General features: G+C 44.4%; 1 long non-coding RNA gene across 1 annotated transcript; it reads left to right on the top strand.

Moving 5' to 3' along the window:
- Positions 1-4,820: 4,820 nt before the first annotated feature.
- Positions 4,821-15,968, top strand: LOC120915969. Its single transcript, XR_005743922.1, has 5 exons — positions 4,821-5,012; positions 9,250-9,302; positions 10,553-10,600; positions 14,306-14,475; positions 15,786-15,968. It is a non-coding gene; the product is annotated as an uncharacterized LOC120915969 (long non-coding RNA).
- The last annotated feature ends 312 nt before the right edge of the window (positions 15,969-16,280 follow it).

The raw sequence follows: 16,280 nt of genomic DNA, 5'->3' as shown, positions 1-16,280 counted from the left end.
AAATTAAAGAAAAGGCAAAAAAGGGAAAGAACAAGGAAAATGAAAATGAAAGAAGTAGGAAAGGAAATTAAGGGAAAAGGAAATGGACAGGGAAGGGAAAGGGAATAGAAAGGGAAATGTATCCCCTTATAGCATTTGTCTTTCTCTTTACAGTTAAATCTTGTCCCGAAGGCACAAAATGGGCTGACTGTGCAAAATGTTCCCAATTCTGTTTCCCTGAGAGCGACTGCGCCGAAAAGTGTATCCGGGGCTGCGTGTGTCGGGATAGGAGGCTCGCCATAAGCAAGGGAAGGTGCTTGAGACCAAAACTCTGCTCTAAGTTCGGTGGTCAGGTAAGTTATTTACTTGCAAGGAACACAAACATACTGCAGTGTAAAAATAAAAATAAATATCAGTTACAAGAGTTAACGATCAATAACAAATGCTGTGATCAATAATGTAATCAAATTAATAGATTAATAACGCAAGCCAGCCTAATTCAAATGGGGCGTGTATCATTTAAATTAGGCGCGTTCCCGCCCTGAACGTACTGCGCATGCTCCGTTTTGAAATTTCCCGCCGTGCTTTGCGCGAAATGACGTCGCACCAACGTAATTTTTTGAACGGCGACCTGCGAACGGCGACCTGCGAACCCACGAACTGCGCATGCGCCGTGACGTGGACACATGCACAGCACCCCCCTGCGTCTGCTCACAACCACGCCGGCACAACTGCCTAAGCTACGCCGGATCACAGCGTACGCCGTGAACATAACGTAAGCCCAGCCAGACACACGGCCAACGCACAATACGCCGGATTGTGTTCCCTGGTGCAGACCTGTGCATGTCTGTTGCTGGGTTGCACCTCCTTTATGGGGAATAACTTTACGCCAGACGTACAACTTACGCGCATCTCGCGTAGCATGCGCCGGGCACACGCACGTTTGTGAATCGCCGTATTTCCCTCGTTTGAATGGCTAATCAATGGGAGCGGCACCATGCGCCCAGCCCATATGTGCGCCCACCCTACGCCGGTGTAAGCAAGCTACGTCGGCGGGGTGTAGCCTGTTTTTAGGTGCATATCTGTTTGTGGGTCTGGCGCACACATACGTCGGCGCAAATTTCCACTTACGTCGGCGCAACGTGCTATACGTTGGCGTAAGTGCTTTGAGAATCTGGGCCTATAACTTTTGGGCAAACCAATCAATAAACGCTTATTGCAATTTTTACCAAAAATAGGTAGAAAAATACGTATCGGCCTAAACTGAGGGAAAAAAAATTGTTTATTTATATTTTTTGGGGGATATTTATTATAGAAAAAATATCGAATTTTTTTCAAAATTGTCGCTCTTTTTTTATAGCGCAAAAAATAAAAAAACGCAGAGGGGATCAAATACCACCAAAAGAAATCTCTATTTGTGAGGGGAAAAAAATACGTAAATTTTGTTTGGCAGCCACGTCGCACGACTGCGCAATTGTCAGTTTAAACAACGCAGTGCCGAATCGCAAAAAGTGCTCTGGTCAGGAAGGGGGTAAATTCTTCCGGGGCTGAAGTGGTTAAGACCAGGTAATGTACAAGGTTTTAATTTTTATGTATTTTATGTTTTTTTTTTTTTGGAAAGGTCATCCATTCCGGGAAGAAATCGAAGGACTTCTAAGAAAAAGATACCACTGAAGACATTTCCCGCAACTCTCACAACTGTTATTTATCCATGCTTTCTCTTTTTTTTGTTGCAATCAAAATATTGTTAAGATTCTTTTGCAGTTGACTTTGTGAAATTATCGCCTAGGAAGCAAATAAAAATATTTTAACAAAGTTAAAAAAAATTGTTGTGTTAACCACTTAAGCCCCGGACCATTATGCAGGTAAAGGACCTTACCCCTTTTTGCGATTCGCCACTGTGTCGCTTTAACTGACAATTGCGCGGTCGTGCTACGTGTCTCCCAAACAAAATTGGCGTCCTTTTTTTCCCACAAATAGAGCTTTCTTTTGGTGGTATTTGATCACTTTTGCGGTTATTATTTTTTGCGCTATAAACAAAAAAAGAGCGACAATTTTGAAAAAAATTCAATATTTTTTACTTTTTGCTATAATAAATATCCCCAAAATATATATATATTTATAAACTATTTCTTTCCTCAGTTTAGACCGATACGTATTCTTCTACATATTTTTGGTAAAAAAAAAATCGCAATAAGCGTTTATTGATTGGTTTGCGCAAAAGTTATAGGCCCAGATTCTCGAAGGCGTTACGACGGCGCAACACCATTAGCGCCGTCGTAACACCTCATCTGGCCCCGGGTATCTATGCGACTGATTCTTAGAATCAGTTGCGCATAGGTACCCATTAGATCTGACAAGCGTAAGGCTGTTACGCTGTCAGATCTTAAAAGTAATTTTTTTTCCCGCCGCTAGGTGTCGCATCGTCGCTTTTCCCCGTCGTCTATGCAAATGAGGTAAGTACGGCGATTCCCGAACATAGCGAATTAACGTCGTTTGCGTAGCGTACCCGACGCGTAAGGTTGCCCCTGCTAATTAGCAGGCGCAACCAATGTTAACTATGGCCGTCGTTCCCGCGTCGAATTGAATAAAAATTACGTCGTTTGCGTAAGACGTCCGTGAATGGCGCTGGACGCAATTTACGTATACATCTAGGCAAATGACGACGGAGCGACGTCATTTAGCGCAATGCACGTCGGGTAATTTACCCGACGGAGCATGCGCAGTACGCTCGGCGCGGGAGCGCGCCTAATTTAAATGGTGCCCGCCCCATTTGAATTGGGCGGGCTTGCGCCGAGCTATCTAACGATACACCGCCGCAAGTTTACAGGTAAGTGTTCTGAGAATCAGGATTTAAACCTGTAGACCTGCGGCGGTGAAACGTAGAGCTCATACATTACGCTGCCCAGGAGCAACGCTAATGTATGAGAATCTGGGCCATAGTGTTTACAAAATAGGGGATAGTATTATGGCATTTTTATTAATATTTTTTTTTAGCAGTAATGGCGGCGATCAGCGTTTTTTTTTTTTTCATGACTGCGACATTTCGGACACTTTTGACTCATTTTTGGGACCATTGTCATTTTCACAGCGAAAAGTGCCATAAAAATGCACTGTGTACTGTGAAAATGACACTGGCAGTGAAGGGGTTAACCACTAGGGGGGCGCTAAAGGGGTTAAGTGGGTCCTATTGTGTGTTTCTTACTGTAGGGGGGCGTGGCTGGATGTGTGACATCACTGATCGTCGTTCCATATGACAAATGAATGACAAAACGCATAGGGCGGAGCAAGGACGCTGACGTCACACCTAGATCTTATTCGCTGCTTGGCGGTCCTAGCCGGAGACGACAGGCGATACAAAAGAGTGTTTTTACCCTAGTGTCTGGCGGACGCTATGGACATACGAGTGGAAATACATATGTTTTAACTTCTTGCCGCCCGCAGATATACATCTGCAGCATGGCACGTGCAGGCAAAAGGACGTATATATACGTCCCCTTCAAGAAGCGGTTGTTGCGGCTGCGCGCCCGTGAAGCCCGCCCGCCAGGGAACAGACGATCAATGATACTGCCACAGAGAATAACGGGGAAGGTAAGTTTACACTCACCTCTCCCCGTTCTTCAGCTCCTGTGACCCGATCGCGGGACACCGGCGGCGATCGGGTCCGGTCCCATAACTTCGGACCGGGTCGCGAGCACGCTTGCCGGCGGTGCGCGCGCGACCCACGGCTGGACACTTAAAGGGCAACGTACCTGTACGTGCCTGTGCCCAGCCGTGCCATTTTGCCGACGTATATAGGCGTTAGGCGGTCCTTAAGTGGTTAAAGCTGATACATTGTTTCGTTTTGATAAAGATTCCTTTACAGGCCTGCTACTGAAAGAGACCTGGAAAATGGTTTGGTTAAAAAAAAAAATCCCGCATACCATGCTGCTGTTTGATGGACCTCTGTTTTAAATTGAAATCAACTTTTTTTGTGTCACATACTTGCAATGTAAAAAAAAAATAAAAAAATATATTTCACAATCCACATTATGAAATGATTCCATATAGGAAATAAAGAAAAATATTTGTGTGAAGAAAATAAATATTTTTGCTAAAGTGCTACTAAACCCAGGAGACTGCAGTCACTGTAGCTGGTCTCCCACGGTACACAGAAGATGGAAATGCAAGTATTTTAACCCTTTCACGCCGAGCGTACGCATATATGCGTCCTCGGCTTTCGGGAGTTATACCGGGATGATGCCCGCAGCTGCAGACATCATCCCGGTACCGTTGTTTAGAGCAGGCGATCGGCTATCCAGACATAACAACCGATGCGGCTAAAAGCCGCTCGGTTGTTATGCCGGAGGAGCGGGAGGGGACATCCCCCCGCCGCTCTGACCGGGCCTCCCGTCCCACCGGGAGACCAGATCCTCGATCCGGCGCCTCCAGTGTCCAGGCGCAGACTGAAACTAAGCCGTAAACGGCTTTGATTCAGTCTCCGCAATTTAAACACAGAAGCGACGTCATGACGTCACTTCCGGGTTTCTCAGCTGCCAATGGCGCCGGATTTAAAAAAAGTACACAGTATTCAGAATCGTTGTTTTCAGTTATCTGAATACTTTGAAGTGCAAAGGAGGGATCGGGGGTCTTTTAGACCCCGATCCCTCCATAAAGAGTACCTGTCACCACCTATTACTGTCACAAGGGATGTTTACATTACTTGTGACAGCAATAAAAGTGGTACACAAGCGGTTACGCCGGAGTTTGGCGTCATGTTCAGCTCTGTTCCCTAAGATCCGGGATGTGCCAGTCTCGCTCCAGTTGCTGCAGGAAATATTACGGCTCAGGTGAGTCGCCACGTATTCCCTTGAGGGACAGGGTGCAGTTTCTAATTGGTGATTTGTTTATAAAATTGGGGCTGTGACTGTGTGTTGCGATTCGTATAGCTGGCCAGTGTGTGATGTACAGTACGAAGAGCCGTACAGAACATTGATTTCCATTGTCTGGGACGGTCACCTGCTGTGTCAGCTCTTCTGTCTCCATCCGGAGAGGTAAGATCACTCGCTTTATTTTCCTAATAATAACAACTATGCAGACAGAGAGCGACAAGAGCAACTTAACCACTCCACCTCCTGAAGATTTACCCCCCTTCATGATCTGGCCATTTTTTTGCGATATGGCACTGCGTTACTTTAACTGACAATTGCGAGGTCATGCGACATCAGTGACGTTGCTAGGTGGGGGGTGCGGGTGCGGCACCCGGGTGACACCCGCACAGGGGTGACATCATTCCGAGCGCGGTGGAGGGTCCCGGAGGCAGGGCTCTTCAGCCACAATGTGCCACGACACGCTATTCCTGAGTGAGACTCCCGGAGAGTGACAGTCTGAGCAAGCAACTGTCCGGGGCGGCTGCACGCTGAAGCCTCTGCCCGCCGCTCAGGTGTGCATGAGGGGGGACTGTACTGATGGAGGAGGGTTATCCGGAGGGGCTGTCTGCAATTATTGGGGTGGAGTTTATCCTGGGGGGTCTGCACTGGTGGAGGGGGGTTTATCCTGAAGGGGGTCTGCACTTATTGGGGGGTGGTTTATCCTGAGGGGCTGTCTGCACTTATTGGGGGGCTGGTTTATCCTGGGGGTCTGCACTTGTTGGGGGTGGTTTATCATGAGGAGCTGTCTGCACTTTTTGGGGGGGTGGTTTATCCTGGGGGGTCTGCACTTATTGGGGGGGGGGGTGGTTTATCCTGAGGGTCTGTCTGCACTTTTTGGGGGGCTGGTTTATCCTGGGGGGTCTGCACTTATTGGGGTGGTTTATCATGAGGGGCTTTCTGCACTTTTTTTGGGGGGGTGGTTCATCCTGGGGGGTCTGCACTGATGGAGGGGTGGTTTATCCTGTAGGGGGTCTGCACTTATTGGGGGGTGGTTTATCCTGAGGGGCTGTCTGCACTTTTTTGGGGGGGGGTGGTTTATCCTGGGGGGTCTGCACTGATGGAGGGGTGGTATATCCTGTAGGGGGTCTGCACTTATTGGGGGGGGTGGTTTATCCTGAGGGGCTGTCTGCACTTTTTTGGGGGGTGGTTTATCCTGGGGGGTCTGCACTGATGGAGGGGTGGTTTATCCTGAAGGGGGTCTGCACTTTTTGGGGGAGTGGTCATCCTGAAGGGGGTCTACATGTATTGATTGTTTTGCACAAAAGTCATAGCGTTTACAAACTATAGGGTAGATGTAGGGACTTTTTTATTGTTTTTACTGGTAATGGTGGTGATCTGCGACATTGTGGCAGACAAATCTGACCCCAAATGACGCTATTTGGGGACCAGTGACATTATTACATTGATCAGTGCTATAAAAATGCACTGATCAATGTAAAAATGACACTGGCAGGAAAGAAGTTAACACTAGGGTGGCGATCAAGGGGTTACGTTTGTTCCCTTGGGTGTGTTCTAACTGTAGGGGGGGATGGGTTGCCGGGGACATGGCAGAGATCACTAGGAACAGTCTTCTGTCATCTGTCAGAACGGAAAATCGCCTTGTTTACAATTCCCCATTCTGCCTGTCCTCACCGTGATCGTGGCTCGCCGGCGGACATCAAGTGCGCTGGGATCCGCGGCGCGTGGCGCCTACGACCCTTCTTGCACGGCCATTAGGCATAGATTTAGGAACTTTTTTATTTTTTCAAATATTTTTTTCTACCGATCAGCAATTTTTAGCGGTACTGCCACATTGCAGACAAATTGGACACTTTTTGGGAACTGGTGACACCAATACAGTGATTAGTATTAAAAAAAAATGCACTGTCACTGTATACATGACACTGGCTTGGAAGCGGTTAACACCAGGGGGCGATCAAAGGGTTAACTGTGTTCCCTAAGTGTGCTTTTTAACTATAAGGGTGGAGTGCTTTGACTAAAGAAAAACAGAAATCCATGTTTTTGATTAGCGTGGAAACCATTCTGCTCCTGGCCATCAGGGAGGAGGATCAACGCTAAGGGCCAGATTCACAAAAGAGATACGACGGCGTTTCTCCTGATACTCCGTCGTATCTCTGTTTCTATCTATGCGGCTGATTCATAGAACCAGTTACGCATAGATAGCCAGAAGATCCGACAGGTGTAATTGTTTTACACTGTCAGGTCTTAGGGTGCGGTACCGCGGCCGCCGCTGGGGGGAGTTTGCGTCGTAAACCAGCGTCGGGTATGCAAATTAAGAGTTACGGCGATCCACGACGGTTTTTCGCGTTCGCTACGTCGCCGCTAGTCTAATTTCCCGTCGCAAAGTTAGTCGTTTTTTTTGGTGCCCTAACTTTAGTCAGCAAGTGTATTGCTGTCTAAAGTATGGCCGTCGTTCCCGCGTCGAAATTAAAAATTTAACGTCATTTGCGTAAGCCGTCCGGGAATACGGAAGTACGCTACGCGCGTCGCCGTTCAAAAAAATGACGTCACGGCGCGCAAAGCACGGCGGGAGTTAGGAAACGGAGCATGCGCAGTAGGTCCGGCGCGGGAGCGCGCCTAATTTAAATGGCACACGCCTATTTGAATTGGCCCGCCTTGCGCCGGAGGCCGCCGGCGTAGGTTTTCATCGCAAGTGCTTGGTGAATCAGGCACTTGCGATGAAAAATTGCGGCGGTGTAACGTATCTAGGATACGTTACGCCGCCGCTGCCCTACGTGAATCTGGCCCCAAATTCCTACATCACATCCACAGGGGGAAGTGTTTTTTTTTTTTGTTTTTCAGATGAGATGCCCACACTACAGCAGCCAATCAATAGCTACCCTGAAACAGGATTAATAAAGGGTATATTGGAGGGGGGGGGAAATGATTTTCAAAACAAAAATCTAGAATTCTAATATAAATCTATTTGTGAAAGGAGCAAGAAAAGAAAAAAATAAATCAAACACAAAATGTTAAGCTATTTCATGTGCTGGTATAATATTTTTCTATAGTTTTAAAATAGCAAATATTGTATCTGTCCACTAGATGGCACTAAGCACCACCGGGTACTTATTAGCGCTATCTAGTGGCCAGTTGCGGTATTTTCCGTTTTAAATCAATAATAAACATGCAAACAGTGCAAGAAACAGCCAAATAATGTTTTTTTTTTTTGCCGGGAAATGTTTTATTGACTAATCAGTCTTTGTTACTGAGACAAAAACTGGTGGATGAGGGATGAGCTAGATTGAGAGCGCTCTTCAGAAATTTCTTCAAAAATTACTTAAGTTAAAATTACGTCTTCAGCAGATGTATTAGTAAAATGAAGGTGGGGTGTAGTGCTTTTTTTTTTTTTTTGTGATTTTTACAGAAGCTCCATTCAACAATCCTGGACCTATTCTTCTGCAAAATACACAAATAGAAAAAAAATAACAGCTCTTTGGCAGCACTAGTTTTTTTTTTTTTTATTATCAGAAAAAAAAACACAGGCAGCAAAATTAGTACAATAACACAATTTACAACAACGTACAAACAAAGATAATGCTAAAGAATGCTAAAATGAATCAAAATAATTTCCCTAAATACACTCTCTAAAAATAAACAGATAAATCAATAAATAAATAACTCAAGGAAAAAGTTGAACTGTGAGTGAAGGATTGTGTATGTGGGATTATATTTTTACATTTTTTGGTTGAATTAGATGGACTTGTGTCTTTTTTCAACCTAACTATGTAACTTAGTCACTATGAAAAAAAAATAATACATTTCAAACAAATTCTACCTAAGCAGCTTAATAGTGACTGTACTGTCTTCCCTGATGTAAAGCGCTGCGCAAACTGTTGGCGCTATATAAATCCTATATTATAATAATAATAATAATAATAATAATAATAATAATAAGAAGAAGAAGAAGAAAAAGAAGAAGAAGAAGAAGAAGAAGAAGAAAGATTTCCGCATTTGACAAATTTTGTTACAAACATTTTTAAGTCAGACTTAAGTAAGCTCCCAATATACTCTAAGAGCCCTTTCACACCAAAAACGCCTTAAAATAGCGGTAAAACACAGATTTTACCGCGTTTTTACCACGATTTTAACGCGTTTTTAATTCATTTCAATGGAGAGGGGCGTTTTTGGAGCGTTTTAATAGCGCTATTTTTACCTCGAAAACGCGGCAAAACCGCCGCAAAAACGCACCAATGTGAAAGGGCTCTAACATAGCATAATGTATGTATTGTTAGACTCTCTTCTTCTGGTGAGGTGTATACTTTGTATGCTTCCTTAAAAAAAAAAAAGTATTTATTTATTTGTATATGTATGTAATCAGTAACCTTTCAAGTGTTATATTTTTTATTTATTTTTTTAGAAATAAAGCAGTGACCATGATGGCTCTTAGGGTCCTTTTTGTGCTTCTATTAGGTACTGTATTTACTAAACAAATAACCTAGAATATTATATTATAAGGTGCTTTATTGTTTTTTTTTTTATAATTTTATTTCAGAAATAATATAATTCCCACAGCTAAAGCATATGTAAAAAAAAAATACATACAGTATATGTAGGATATATATATATATATATATATATATATATATATATATATATATATATATATATATATATATATATATATATATAGATAGATAGATAGATAGATAGATAGATAGATAGATAGAGATATATAGATATATTTATATCTATAGATATAGATTTTATATATATATATATATATATATATATATATATATATATATATATGTGTATCTCCATCTAGATAGATATATATATATATATATATATATATATATATATAAACATATAGATAGATAGATATATTTATACATACACACTATGGCCCAGATTCACAGAGTGTGGGCGCACATTACGCCGCCGTAGAGTAACCAATGTACGCTACGCCAACGCAGCGCAGAGAGGCAAGCAATTTATTCAGCAAGCCAGTGCTCCCAACGCTGCGCCAGCGTGGCGTGGGAATCAAAGGCGTACGCCGTCGTAGGTGGAAGTGGGCGTGACCCCATGCAAATGATGGTCCGAGCGCCAGACAGATACGTATCAGAAACTGCGCATGCGCCGTGACGTGGACGCATCCCCCCTGCGCCTGCTCACAACCACGTTGGAACAACTGCCTAAACTACGCCGGATCACTGCGTACGGCGTGAACGTAACCTACGCCCAGCCAGACACACGTCCAACGTAAAATACGCCGGCTTGTGTTCCCTGGTGCAGACCTTTGCATGTCTGTTGCCGGGTTGCACCTCCTTTATGGGGCTTAACTTTACGCCGGACGTACAACTTACGCCCACCTCACGTAGCCTGCGTCGGACGCACGCAGGTTCGTGAATCGCCGTATTTCCCTCATTTGCATGTTTGAATGGCTAATCAATGGGAGCGGCACCATGCACCCAGCCTAAATGTGCGCCCACCCTACGCCGGCCTAAGCAAGCTACGTCGGCCGGGTGTAGCCTGGTCTTAGGCGCATATCTGTTTGTGGGTCTGGCGAACAGATACGACGGCGCACATTTGCACTTACGTCGGCGTAACTTGTTATACGTCGGCGTAAGTGCTTTGCGAATCTAGCCCTATGTATATATTTATGTATTTATTTTATTTCTTATTGCTTACGTTAACACAAATTCCTTTTTTCCCCACAGTTTTTCCGATGACAATTAGCGAACTGTATTATAATAACGGACCCAAAGGTTTGATGTATTCATTTCTTTAAGCATTTCACAGTATGACTTCTATCCATATCATTAGGAGAGACGCTTGTATGCCGCGTAGGGGGAGGGGAGTGTGCCAGAGCTGTTCTCATAGGAAGCTTTTTATCATTTTTATTGTTTCATTTTTTAAAGTCTATAAAATGATATTTTTGTAGCATTTTAAAATCTATGTATAGGAGTACAGAGTGCATTCACCACACACGTGCTCCCTGCATGTTCTTTTGGAAGGAAGGAAGGCGAGAAGGAAGGAAAGAAGCAAGGAATGAAGGAAGGAAAAAATCTCAGCTTTATTTTTTATGGAAATATATATTTTTAAAAAGATACATTCCGTGTTTATAGAAAGACTCAGGTACATCCTAAAGCTCGGTTCACACTGCCGCGACCTGAAAGTTACGCGACTTTGCCAGACGACTTTGGCACGACTTCACCGTGACTTTGACCTAACTTCGGTACGACTTCACCGTGATTTTGACCTGACTTCGGCATGACTTCACCGTGATTTTGACCTGACTTCGGCACGACTTCACCGTGACTTTGACCTGACTTCGGCACGACTTCACCGTGATTTTGACACGACTTCACCGTGACATTGACCTGACTTCTGCACGAATTCACCGCGACTTTGACCTGACTTCGGCGCGACTTCACCGTGACTTTGACCTGACTTCGGCACGACTTCACCGTGACTTTGACCTGACTTCGGCACGACTTCACCGTGACTTTGACCTGACTTCGGCACGACTTCACCGTGACTTTGACCTGACTTCGGCACGACTTCACCGTGACTTTGACCTGACTTCGGCACGACTTCACCGTGACTTTGGCACGACAACACCGTGACTTTGGCACGACTTCACCGTGACTTTGACCTGACTTCGGCACGACTTCACCGTGACTTTGGCACGACAACACCGTGACTTTGGCACGACTTCACCGTGACTTTGACCTGACTTCGGCACGACTTCACCGTGACTTTGACCTGACTTCGGCACGACTTCACCGTGACTTTGACCTGACTTCGGCACGACTTCACCGTGACTTTGACCTGACTTCGGCACGACTTCACCGTGACTTTGACCTGACTTCGGCACGACTTCACCGTGACTTTGGCACGACAACACCGTGACTTTGGCACGACTTCACCGTGACTTTGACCTGACTTCGGCACGACTTCACCGTGACTTTGACCTGACTTCGGCACGACTTCACCGTGACTTTGACCTGACTTCGGCACGACTTCACCGTGACTTTGACCTGACTTCGGCACGACTTCACCATGATTTTCACACGACTTCACCGTGACTTTGACCTGACTTCTGCACGAATTCACCGCGACTTTGACCTGACTTCGGCACGACTTCACCGTGACTTTGACCTGACTTCGGCACGACTTCACCGTGACTTTGACCTGACTTTGGCACGACTTCACCGTGACCTTGACACGACATCAACGTGACTTTGGCACAACTTCACCGTGACTTTGGCACGACTTCACCGTGACTTTGACCTGACTTCATCGTGACTTTGACCTGCGGCGTGACTTTGATGCAACTTCAGCATAACTTCGCTGTGACTTTGACGCAATTTCACTGCGACTTCAACACGACTTCAGCGTGACTTCGGCATGACTTCGGCATGACTTTGGCATGACTTCGCTGCGACTTTGATGTGACTTCAGCACGACTTTGGCATGACTTCAACACGACTTCAGCATGACTTTGGCGTGACTTCGGTGGGACTTTGATGCCACTTCAGCATGACTTCGCTGAGACTTCGCTGTGACTTTGATGCGACTGCGGCATGACTTAACTGTGACTTCAGCGGGACTTCGGCATGACTTGGCACAACTTTGCTGTGACTTCGCCGTGACTTTCACCTGATTTTGGCACGACTTTGATGTGACTTCAGCAAGACTTTGACGCAACTTCAGCAAGACTTCAACGCGACTTCGGCACAAATTCGGCTTTACTTTGGCGCAACTTCAGCATGCCTTAGGCACGACTGTGAAGTGACTTTGGAGCACCAGCCACCACTGTGTGGGAGTAAGGGTAGGGGGTGGATTTTTTATGGTTTACAACAAAATGCGTTCAACACTTATAGAAAGACACATGTTCATCTAAATTCCCTTTTCCCATTGAAAGAGGTAAGGAAGGAAAAAACATATGAAAAGAGGGAGAGGAGAAAAGAAAGGAAGGAAGGAAGGAAGGAGGGAGAAGAGGGGAGGAAGGAAGAAAGGAATGTAAGGAGAGTTAAAAAGGATGGGTGGAAGCAAGGGAGGAAGGATAGGGGGAGGAAAGAAGGAATTTATTTGTTATGGTTTATAACCAAAAATATATTTTTAAATAGATGCCTTCAGTGTTTATAGAAAGACACACGAAGGCCCTAAATTCTTAAATTGAAAGAAAAAAGTCCCCATTCACACTTAGGCGTTTTGTCGCCTGTAGTGTGACGCCGCTGCCGCCAGAGGGCTGGAAACACATTGCCCTCTATGGAGATGGTTCACATCTCCACGCCGAACGCCGTACGCCTGCCGCCTGAAAAAAAGGTTCCGGACCTTTTTTTCAGGCGGCTTTCGGGCGTTCAGGAACCATCTCCATAGAGGGGCACATCCTAGGGGCACATCTAGGCGGACAATCGCTGCGTTTTGTCGCCGCAAATCGCGGTACAAAACGCCGCGATTTCGTCCACCTAGATGTGAATGGAGCCTAAGGAAGGAAAAAAGATAGGAATAGTGGGAGAGGAGAAGAGAAAAGAAAGGAAGGAAGGAAGGAAGGAAGGAAGGAAGAATAGAATGAAGGAATGAAGAAGGAAGCAAGAAAGTAAAAAGAAGGGGAGAGGAAGGAAGAAAGGAGGGTAAGGACAGATAAAAAGGATGAGGGAAAGAAGGGTGGGGAAAAGGAAGGAAGAAGGGGAAGAAGGAAGAAAGGAATGCAAGGAAAGTTAAAAAGAATGGTTTAAAGAAGGGTGAGAAGAAAGCAAGGAAGGACAGGAGGTTGAAGGAAGCAAGGAAGGAAGGAAGGAAGGAAGGAAGGAAGGAAGGAAGGACGGATATCACTTGTATTCAGGGCTGGACTGGGACAAAAATTTGGCCCTGGACTTCATCCAGACTGGCCCACTTTGACAGGTCTCTCCCATGGTAGCCGGACAACTCCCGCACCCCCCCGGCCACCCCCAAGCCCCCTCTCCCCCTTCACTAGTCACTAACCATTTTACTTTATTAGAGTAGAACATCTGGTACTGGTACTCTTATAGGCAGTACCAGAGGGGAAGCTAGACAATATTTCACCCGGGGCAAAGAATCAGTTCGGTGCCCCCCCCCCTTATGGGACAAGATTAGGCAGAAGTGAGAAACTCCCAGGCCATAGCTGTTGAGTCAGCTGTCTGTCCCCTCCCCCCATGCTCCTCTGTCCTCCCTGTGGGGAGGGAGAGACAGAGGAGCGGAGGGGGGGCGGCGGTCCGCTGTCACTGAAGCCGGCCCCCTGAGCCATCGGCCCACCGGGAAACTCCCTGTAGTCCCAATGGCCAGTCCATCCCTGCTTGTATTGATTTTTTATGGTTTATAACAAAATATATGTTTTCAAATAGATGCATTCAGGAAAGGGAAAATTAAATATTTACATGACTTGAGAACTTTATTTATCTTTCTGTTCTTTTTTTAATATGATTAATACATTTTCACTGCAGGTAAAGCTTGCCCCTTTGGAGCCGAGATGTCCCGGTGCTCCAGCTGTTCAGCTTATTGTCAGCCCCCCGGTAAGGTGTGTATTTCGGTGTGTGAATACGGCTGTAGATGTATGAAGAGCAGACATCGTATAAAAGGGAATCGCTGTGTTCCAGAAAAAAAATGCTAAAGAGTAAGTAACCCAAATTAGGTCATTATTTGCTGCGTTTTATGTTTTAAATTAGGAGAATTCATAATTTCCCCAAGTGTTCACATTTCCTATGCAGGAAGCTCGGCGCCAGGATCGGCATGACACAGAGTCACAACAGTGTGAGATTGTTAAAATCAGGCTTATTGTGTATGGCGAAGGTTTTATGGTTCCTTCCGAAAAACTTTTTTTGAGCTTTTGTACCCCTATCTTTTCTCTCAAAAATTGATAAACATATAAAAAAAAAAGTTTTTTTTTTAAACATATGTATTTCCACTCGTATGTCCATAGTGTCTGCCCAACACTAGGGTAAAAACACTCTTTTGTATCGCCTGTCGTCTCCGGACGGTACTGCCAAGCTGTCAGCTGTCCTTGCTCCGCCCTATGCGTTTTGTCATTCAACGTTCTCACAGAGCACTTTATGAATTATTGATTATTTTGAATTATTTTTCACATTTTAAAGCGGGAGTTCACCCGAAAAAAATGTTTTAACCTTAGATTCATGATCATTTTGTCTAGGGGAATCGGCTAGTTTTTTTAAAATCGAAGCTGTACTTACCGTTGTAGAGAGCGATCTTCTCCGCCGCTTCCGGGTATGGTCTTCGGGAATGGGCGTTCCTATTTTGATTGACAGTCTTCCGTCAGGCTTCCGACGGTCGCATACATCGCGTCACGAGTAGCCGAAAGAAGCCGAACGTCAGTGCGGCTCTATACGGCGCCTGCGCACCGACGTTCGGCTACTTTCGGAAAATCGTGACGTGATGGATGCGACCGTCGGAAGCCTGTCGGAAGACTGTCAATCAAATAGGAACTCCCAGTCCCGCAGCCCATACCCGGAAACGGCGGAGAAGATCGCTCTCTACAACGGTAAGTACTGCTTTGATTTTAAAAAAAAATAGCCGATTCCCCTAGACAAAATGAGCCTCAATCTAATGTTAAAAATTTACATTTCCGGGTGAACCTCCACTTTAAATATATATATATATATATATATATATATATATATATATATATATATATATATATATATATATATTTAGCACTTTATATATGATATATGTGGTACTTTGATTAAATATTTGTTACACTTTTTGCACTAGCACTTTAATCATGAGATCGTTATTGCAGTTATGTAACATTTGATACGGATTTGGAGGGGTTGGAGCAGCGCTGCCTTTTTTTTTCCTATACATGTTTAACATAAACACATTAAAGAAAAAAATTGGTGCTTCTTCTATTATATTTGCAACCCATAAAATATATTTTTTTAATTTCTTTGTTTTTCTTTATTATAGAAGAGAAGACCTCTGGCTGTGGAATATTCAGTGCCAAACGCCATGTAACCTGTCCTTGTAAAGAGCAAAAAAAAAAAAAAAATACATCTAAAATTCAACCAATACTAAATATGCACAGAAAGTACATGTGTTGTTTCATTTCCTAAATTCATTATAAATAAAGATTATCATGGAATTTAGAAATCCTGCTTGATGTAATACCTATGTTATAAACATGACAATTTTTTATCACATTTTTAAGACTGATTACAACGCGTTTCAAGTGTTTAAACATCTTCATCAGGAGGACATGGGAACAATGTCCTTATAATAGAACCGGATCTCATAAAATTACAAGTTATGTGCAGTGTGCTGGAACAAAAAGATATCCATTCCAGAGAGAAGCATTCAGAAGACAAATAAGGTCGCCAGAGAATACCTGATCCTTATATAAGGGATGCCAAAGCTGAGCAATGATATATTAATGCCAAAAATGTTGATCCCTTAGGTCCTGGG

The sequence above is a fragment of the Rana temporaria genome, chromosome 10 (assembly GCF_905171775.1).
Source record: "Rana temporaria chromosome 10, aRanTem1.1, whole genome shotgun sequence".
Classification (NCBI taxonomy): Eukaryota; Metazoa; Chordata; class Amphibia; order Anura; family Ranidae; genus Rana; species Rana temporaria.
Note: the sequence above shows the minus strand (reverse complement) of the source record. Positions and strands in the feature narration are given on the sequence as shown.